This window comes from Neltuma alba, unplaced genomic scaffold (assembly GCF_004799145.2).
Source record: "Neltuma alba isolate B1F8T4 unplaced genomic scaffold, ASM479914v2 tig00010254_pilon, whole genome shotgun sequence".
NCBI lineage: Eukaryota > Viridiplantae > Streptophyta > Magnoliopsida > Fabales > Fabaceae > Neltuma > Neltuma alba.
The window spans coordinates 132,802-142,730 of record NW_021635181.1 but is presented as its reverse complement, the minus strand read 5'-3'; positions in this window follow the sequence as shown (position 1 = coordinate 142,730).

Here is a 9,929-nt window from a genome sequence, read left to right as displayed (position 1 = left end):
GGAAGATAGATGTTACGGGTGGGTTAGAGAAGGAGAGAAGGAACAACATACATATGTGAAGGATGGAGGAGACATATGGAAGATGGAGGAGGTGACTAAGAGACTGAGACGGAGGAGGCGCCGCAGATAGAAGCAGGAAAATGAGAAGATGAAGGAATTTAGGGCTTGGTAAAATAAAAATATAAAATATAAAATAAAAGCACCGGGTCAGACCAGACCACCTAGTCTGAAGGATCAACCCGAAACCCGGTCTGACCCGATGTTCAACCCGGTCTGGTCTGTCTGAATTTTTTGTTTGGGCTGAATTTTTTTGGGCTAAACTGGACCGGGTCTTATCGGGCTGGACCGGGTTAACTGGACTACCGGGTTTTTTGTTCAGCCCTAGTGATAACAGAGGAATGAACAAGAGAGAAAAGAAACAAATAAACTTAGCAACTATAATGTTTGGGTCTCAAACAATGTGAGGTAAATCCAGTCCAAAAAGCTTTCTTCAAGATTAAATGGATCTGGGCCCAAGAAACAAAAAAGATTAAATGAATCTTGTGCCTCTGTACAATATTTTCATATTTTCACCTTAGTCAATGCACAGCTTAGAAGAATAAAGAAGTAGATGAAATCATTCAATAAAATCTATTTATGGTAGAAAAACTTGCTCGTTGGCACAAGAAAAAAATTGTTGCTCCCTTATCAAGCGTCACTAATGAATTTGACAGGTTTGCAAAAAGCAACTTGTAGACCAAAAAAAAAAAATGTTGCAAAAAGCATCGCCTGAAATTGTTGGCAGTCAGTTATGACAAACACAAGAGACTGTGAATAAATTTTTTCTTTTTTCTGGGGAAGAAACCGCTTATCGATAAACTGAATCACTTGTCAATAAACCTTCAAGAATATCAACAACAAGATGTTATTGTTGGGAAAAAAAATACCATAACTGTAAATATATAGAATTAATTTGAAAACCAGATAACATTAACTTATGAAGACTCGGCTTTAAGAAAATGCATTTTTTTAGAACCTTTTAGATATCTTACCTGCGTTGAAAATTTCCAGACCAAACAGATCCTTGTAACTCTTCAATCTTTTGTAGATTGATTTGATTCTTTTGCCTCATTCCTTCAATTAACGATACATTTTCATCTTCGCAAAGCGATCTTCTTTATGTTTTGTAATCATCAAAACATGGAAATCTAACGTTTTTTTTTTCTCCTTTTAGTACTAGAGAGACTTGCTTCCCCTCAATATGTGCACAAACATAATTGTCAACGAATTATAGATAAATCAAAAAAGAATATCCCTAGATTAGAAACAATGAACTGAAATGCATTAACAAGGTATGCAAGATCATTCATAAGTGATCAGTTTCAAAAGCCGAAGCATATATTCATTAACAAATGAAAAGAAAAAAAATTCAAAGACATAAAAGATGCACCAGTGAACGGTTGGCACTATAATTGGATTGCTAGGAAAGGCAACTTCAATTATGTGGTTCAGAAGTTCCAAATGACTTAGTCCAAATTTAATTTATTGATCTTTGTCAAGTAAGGAAGGAATTACATATTGTGTATTTTGGGGTCCAGAAAAATGGACAATTATTTTGACTTTGGTTAAAAGTAGCTTTCCTAATTACTCTGGTTTAGGGATGATTAGTGATTGCTGAATAATTAATGAATTAGATTAGATATGTTGGGGTCCTCCAGTTGCTTTTGCTTGTGTTTTAGTTTACAGAGGAATTCTTGGGTACTCATGGTGTACTACATCATATAAACTTCTCTTAAATTGTCACATCAGGTGACATGTAGACTGACATTTATAGAGTTGGTGTATTTTTATTGGTCAGTGTTTATATGATGTGGTACACTGGGAGCACCTAAGAATTCCTCTTAGTTTACAAGCCTGGATCAACCCCTAAATAAAATAGAGCAGCCAATTGCATTTGTTTACCGCAGATTAGTTGCAGTGGGATTAATAATGAAACCCACTATGATTTATTATCACTTTGTGCTTTTCCTTTGTGCATTAGTCCCTCTTTTTTAAAAAGCTTTTAACTTCATTCTTTTCCACGTGGGCCATATCTATTATTACGCCAATTTACTTTAAATTGTTGGGTAAGGTTTTCGAATGGAATTGGGAATCTAATTCTGATAGAATCTGCACCAGTGTTACTTAATATTCTAATCACATAGGGTTAGTGAAGGAAACATGAGAAAACTAGAATATAATTAACATGTCTGCTATATGCAAACTTAAATGGATCTATTATTGTTATAGGTCTAATATAATTTATGGTTCTTCAATTTTGCCCTCATTTTGATTTTGGTTCTTCAAGTTTCTTTTCATTTAAAATAGACTAAAATATATATAATTCCCCTCAACTTTAACGTAGTTGTACATAACTTCCCTTACCTTTAAAAATTTAAAAATTACACCCTCAACTTCCAAGCCTTCACCATCAAACCCCTGCCGTTAAAATGCAGAATATAATTCACATCAGACTATTTAAAATTACTTTGCAAATGCATGTAATTTTTTTTTCTATATTTTATTTACCTGTTTCAAATTAAAATTCAGAATTTACTAAAAGGAGAATGTTGTAATCCTACATTCCTGCTCATAATAATCCCTAACTGCCATCATCTTGTTTCGCCCCATCCTCTGACTCTCAGTCTGGTTCCCAAAGTCAACTTGCCTCTTTCCCTTGATTTATTTTCCCTTCTCAAACATGCGACATTAATTTTCTCTCACCTTGGATGATGTATCATTGCCACTGTATTGTTTCTCGTCTTTCATCTCTGCTTGGCGGCGAAAACCTTGAATTTGCACCACAAGATCATGTCCGTTCAAAACCAGCGGCCATTCTTTTTTGCATCTTATAGCGTTAATTCAGAATCAAATTATTTGAGTCGAACACGGTTGCCCGAAATTCCCACTAGAATATACTAGTAGCATTGAAAGTTCAACACTTAAAAAAAAAAAAAACAGAGAGAGAGAGAGAATTAGAGAGAAGGACCAATAAAGAGTGATATTTATGGAAGAGGATCATAAAAATTAAAATTATTTAAAAGGAACAAATATTTAAATATAAATTTAAAAATACCATATTGTCTTCATCCAAATCTCCTACATTTTCTGCTATATTCCCTCTTATATTTTATTTTTAAACTAATACGAATCAACAAATTTCACTAAATTAAAATGATTTCTCTCAAAGTTTTCAACCTGCGTTAAAATCTATTTAAAAAATATGCAAACATATGTAAAAATTAAAGTTTTATTTTCTTTATAAAACATTAAAATTTTCTTTTTAAAATTGTCACTAATTTTAATTGAAAATAAAAATTATATAACTTTATTAAAATTTAAATTATTATATAATTTATTATATACATGGTTTTAAAAAATTCAAAGAAAATTTTTATTTCTTATTATTTTTATTTTATAAGAAAATTATACCAGATTTTAAAATAAAAAATTCAAGCAATGTTAAGAAATTTAATGAAATCACTTTCTTTAAATTTTTTAAAATTTTTTATATAATAAATTATATAATAATCTAAATTTTAATAAAATTCTATAGCTCCTATTTCAATGAAAGTCTATGATGGTTTTATAAAGAAAATTTTAACTTTTGATAAAGAAACTAAAACGCCAGTTTTTACGTGATTGAACAATATTTGAGTTTTTTTTAATTAATTTTTAGGTAAGTTGTAAATTTTGAGAGAAACTATGTTTATTTTAGTAAAATTTATTAATTTGCATTAGTTTTAAAAATAAAATATAGGAGGAAATATAGGAAAAAATGTAGAAGGCTTCATTAGAAACAATGTAGTATTTTAAAATTTATATTTGTATATTTGGTCCTTTTAAATAATTTTAATTTTTATGGTCCTCTCCCTTAAATATCACTCCCTATTGGTCCTTCTCTTTAATTCTCCCTTTAAAGTTATATGTTCATTACATCTTTTTTATATTTATTATTCATAATAGTATATATTTTCGCTATTTTCAAAATAATAGTATGAATTGTTTTTATTTATTTTTTAACTCTCTTTTTCATTTTCTTTCCTTCCTCACGCACCAAACTTACAATGTTCATCCATATTCATTGCTCAGGACTCAGGCGATCGAATGCACTTTTGATTGCCGTACAAAAGGCTTAATTACCATGCATTCTAGTTAATTATATGATTAATTAATTTTCATTTGGTTTTCCCGACTTTTAATTGGTTCTGCTATTATCTTTTTTCTTAATTATATTTATAAAGATCTAGAAGATAAATTATTTTTTATTGAACCTCATATTCGAATTTATTGGAAAATGCTAAAGCATGAAAAGTAGATCCCGCCTCTACAAACTTTAGGTGTGGTTTTATCTGAATATAACCATTTTATATTACTCTATTAACCTTGATAAAGTTATTAAAACTGAAGCTTTGAAACTTACCAAATAAAAAAAAAACACTACTAACAAATAAGTTGTTGGTTAAGATAATAGCAATCTCATTTCTGTAAGAAAGAGAATACAAATTTGAGTCTCAAAAAACATATCTGTTGGGAGAATTGTTTCTTAACTGTGTAAGATCCAAAAGGAATTAGTCTCGAGTCTAATATGATTTGAGAATACTCTTATTTAAAAAAAAAAAAAAACACTGCCAGCATAGTAGGGAGGGTTGGGAAGGATGGGAGAGGGCTATTCACGGGACGGATCGGGACCGGGACAGGCCTGTCCCGGTTCCATCCCGATGAGTAGTACGGGACAGAAAATCTATCCCCTGTCCCAGCCCGTCCCAAGGTTGTCTCGGTCTCAGTCGGGACGTCCCGAATTTTTTTTAAATTTTTTTAATAAAATCTGATTTTTTTAATTATATTTTTTTGGGCTTAAACCTTATAAAAACATTTTTTTATTTTCTTTTTATTTCTTTGGGCACTCTTAAACAAAAGCCCAAAATATTACATATAATAGTCATTAAAAAACTCTAAACAAAAGCTTTTTAACACAATAAAAACTTGCTAAAAATTCTAACCATCAATAATCTCAAATCATTAACAGATATAAAAACTCTAAATAAATATATTCATAGTTCCACACAATAGTCTCAAATCTTAAAAAAATATGAAAAAAATGATATTATATAAATAGGATAAAAAATTAAAAAAAAAAAGGAATCGGGACGGGACCAGGACGAGACGACCCCGTCCCATCCCAATCCTTTTTTGTCCCGCCCCAAAAAATTTCGGGACGAGTCCGTCCCGTCCCAATAAAACCGGGACCGGAACGGCCGACCGGGACGGGCCGGCCTTGAACACCCCTAGATGGGAGAATCCTGAGAAAAAGTCCCAAAGCATGACGTCAAAACTGGTATATAGAATAATGAAATGAAAAAAATACTTCCTCTCTTTTTAAATATAAAACCTACTAAAAAAATTTATTTTAATTACAGATATAAGATTTTGGTATATTTTATTTTTTAAATTTATAATTCTCTTTCTTAATTCTCATTATTGGGTGCGCATATTTAAAGGTTCAGTAATGGAGTAATACCCAATACGAGTAATTAAAAGAAATGTTTTAAAAAAACTTAACACACATATTTAATAAATAAATAAAGTAACTAACTTTGTAAATAAAAAACCTGGTCCCACAATAGATAAGAAGATGACGAAAATAGATGTTACTCCTCCAGTCCTTAATATAAGACCCATTTAACTAATTTGATTAGATTAAGAAAGTTAGGTAAGTTAATTAATTATAAGAAATGTGACACGTTTTTCCTAAAATACCATAATCATTTTTCTTAATACCCTCTTCCCTCTTCTACTTGATTATTGTTGAGGGAGTGTTCATAGGGGTAATTTAGAGAAAATTGATAAATATGAAAAATGGATCTTATATTTAGGACCAAAACCAAGTCAACAATTGGGTCCTATATTAAGGACCGGAGAAGTATTATAAATGAAGATAAATCAGAATATAATAAAACATATTGCATATATAAAATTTAGTGCCGTTCAGTTGAACTTATTTGGAATGGAATCTGCAATTTGAAGTGACATCTAGAAGTGGGAAAGATCAAAGAAGGGCTTGCGTGGGTCTGGATGCTTTTAGAATCTCTTTTTCTCCAATAATTTTATCCCTATTGTTGAAGTAAAAAAAAAATCAGATTTAATATTTTAAAAAGTAAATGTCTACCTTTTCTCTTCTATTTATATAATATTATAGTAATAATTTTATAAAAAATGAAATATGAATTATCCATTATTTGATTTAAGGAAAAATATGCGATTTTGAGAAGAAAATTAAAAAAAAAAATCTGAGATTGTCTCTTCCCGGGCTAGCTTGGGGCAGTGGCCAGCGGGTCGCATTTCGCTTTCCCCAAATCATAAAATGCTGGGGTGAAGGAAGCTTTTCAAGTAAAATTTGGAAGACAGACGAAGCAGGACAATAGCGTTGCTCAAGGCCATAGCAATTAGGGATTGTAAATAATAGAATCGCAAAATTGTCTTTGTAGCGATGCTTTAAATTTCTATTTAGAATAAATCAATAAAACATAGAAAACATGAAATTTTAAATAATTTGATGTGGCTTATATTCCATTAAATTTAACTGTCATTTTAATGGCAAGGGTTTGATGATCAATATCAGAAAGTTAAAGGTCTGATTTCTAAACTTTTAAAGATAAGAGAGATTATGTGCAACTGGGTTAAAGTTGAGGGGAGTTATATGTATTTTAGTCTTTAAAATATTGATCATTATAATTCAGTAAACATATGGACCATTTTGCCCCTTGGGGGTACTAAAATCTATGATTTGAAATTTGAAGGATCAAAACCAAAATAAAAATAAACTCGAGGAATCAAAGATTATATTAACCCTTGTTATAAACTATAACAGAATTAGATAATCAAAATGAATTATCTCTTTGATTTCTCGGTCTTTAGGGAACTAACGAAGTTAGTATTGCTGGAGTAGTTTTCAAAGTCATTTATTGACAATATAATTGGTCTGTTCTTGAGTGGGTCAAGAAATCTATTTTTCAATTAAAAAAAAACAAAAGGAGCAATTACAAAGGATAATAATATTGAGCTACTTGATTGACCGTAAAGAATGTTATAATATTATAAAGTTAAATGTTTGATGGTGCCATTTCCTCTACATGATTATTTAATTAATTATGGGTAACCGTGGCCTGTGCTAAGTGAAAATTATAACACATCTTTGAAATATCATGTTTACTTATATTCTTTTTTAAATAGAATCGGTTTAAATTACATATTTTATTAAAATTAATTTTATTTTTTTGTTTTTATTTATGTATGCATCTGAATAAAAAATATTGAAAAATAAATTACTGTTTTGTTTAATAATATAGCTTGATTTTTGTCCAACGGGAAGATAAGAAGATAGCTACATCATGTCGTCTGTCCGCATGTCGTCTAATGCAGATAGATTTGCGTCGAGACGCGGCTTGTGAAATTCGATAAAAAGAAAAAAAATTTGAATTTTTTTTAAATTGGTTTCTACCAAAGAGAAAAAAAGCCAAGGAAAATCATTATAATCAATATCAATATATATATATATATATATAAAAGTAGAGTAGTCAGTAGCCCTTCTATTGACACGCGTCTAGCCATACAACTAACTATTTATTACATTAAAATAATAAAAATTAGAAATACTATATTATTTTGTTATTAGGCTATTTATATCATATACACTACAAAAAAAACAGCTGATTAGCGATGGAATTTGCGACGGAAACAAATTTCGTCGCTAATTTCTGACAGAATTACGACGGAAATTCCGTCACTAATTTTTTCGACGGATTAGCGACGGAATTCCGTCGCTAATATTAGCAACGGATTAGTGACGGAATTTTTTCCGTCAGAAATTTCCGTCGCTAATTCCGTCACTAAATTGTTCGTCGCAAAAGTTTTTATCACTAATTCTGTTGCTAATTCTATTCCTTTATAATTCCGTCACTAATCCGTGACTAATTTTAAATTTTGTTATTTTAAATTATAATCTTACAAAAATTTATATAATAACAATTAAGAATATAATGATTTAAAAATATTTTTAATTATAAAATAAATTGATATATTTGTGGAGTTGGTGTTAATGAAGATATCGTCATAATTCATGTCATCATTATGTATATACTGAAAACAGAAAGACAATTTCTTAAAAAATTTATTTATATTTTGTTAAAATAAATTCCTCTTGATTATTAATAATAATTAAAAAATATAATAAGAATATTAATAACTTTCTTATATAAACTGATTTAAGAAAAAATAATTTTATCACATGTGAAATATATAATATATGATAGAAATTCAAAACCAAAAAATGAATTTATAAGAATGCAAACTAATATGAAGTGAATTTTCTATTTCAATCATTAAACAATAAAGTTTAATCACGATATAATTAATACCCATGATATAGATTGATTTTAGTCTTCGATAAAAAACAAATGGTATATGCAAAGAATTTTAAGAAAATAAATTACATAGGATATATATACAAGTAGGAGAATACTATTTATCATAATCTATTCAAATCATTTAATTTTTTATATAGAATAATTTATTAGATTTTATTATAGTAGTTATGTTTTGAATAACAATATTTTTTGACTAATTGTAAATGATTTTCTTCAAATATATAAAACACATATAGATAATATAATATAATACATATATAATTAAATCGTATATCTTCTCAATGTTAATTAAAAAATAAATTTAAAAAATATTTATAAAAAAATTATTTACGATTTAAAATTCAAAATTAGTGTCATTAGAAATTAAAATTATATTAAAAATATTTTTTTAAAAAATAAAAAATAGTAAAACAAATATTTAAAAATTATTATATATATATAATTTTACATAATAAGTCAATAGGTTCATTGCAGTTCAACTGGTAAAGCCGCACACGCGCACAGAAGAGGTCCTGGGTTCAAGCCATGGAGAAGTCACTTTGAGGAGGAAATTATGTGGTGGCGACACGTGGCGCACATGTGGCAGACAAAGGTGAAGTGGCAGCGACACGTTGAGGTGGTCCCTAGTGATGACATGGCAATTGGTAGAAGTGCCACGTGGCATTTTATTTTATTTTTTAAAAAATTGGGTTAGCGACGGATTAGCGATGAAAATTCCGTCACTAATCAATTAACGACAAAGGAATTAGCGAAGGAACAAATTCCGTCGCTAATCTGTTTCTGTCGCTAATCCCATCGCTAAATTCTGTCACTAAAAGCATGTTTATTTATAGTGATAATTAAGCTTTCCTCCATAAACATGTTTACAAAAAAGTAGAGTAGCTAACGGCCTTTCTTTCGAAATGTGTCCAGCACTCAATAACGATTTCTTCCATTAAAATATTAGAAATTAAATTAGAAATACTAGATTATATTGTTATCCGGCTATTTCTATCACATAATTAAATTTCCCTCCATGAACACATTCCCAATAGCACCTTCCAAAAATTTGGCAATAACAAAATAGAATTTTCAGTGGTATTTTTGTTTTTGCCAAGTTTAATGATCACTATATATCATATTGATTAAATCATATAATTTTCTAATTGAGAAAACGAAAAAATAAAATAAAATCTTGCAAACTCTTGATGAATAAGAAATCATATTTTTATATGATTGTTATATCATATGGTTTTTTGATTAAGAGGACCGATTATTATCACTTATCACTATCACGCTTATGCTGCTAATTGCGATGTCATGCATCGTCTCGGTATCATGTGGTTTTACTTAATTAAATATGTATTAAAATTATGGTGGAGGTAACCACATATATAGGACTTGGTAATTCAGAATTCAAAATTTTCAAAAATAAAATCATGTTTGATATCATACTTCATTATTCTCAAAATCCATGGCACATATGTCGGATAAGAGGGGAGTTGT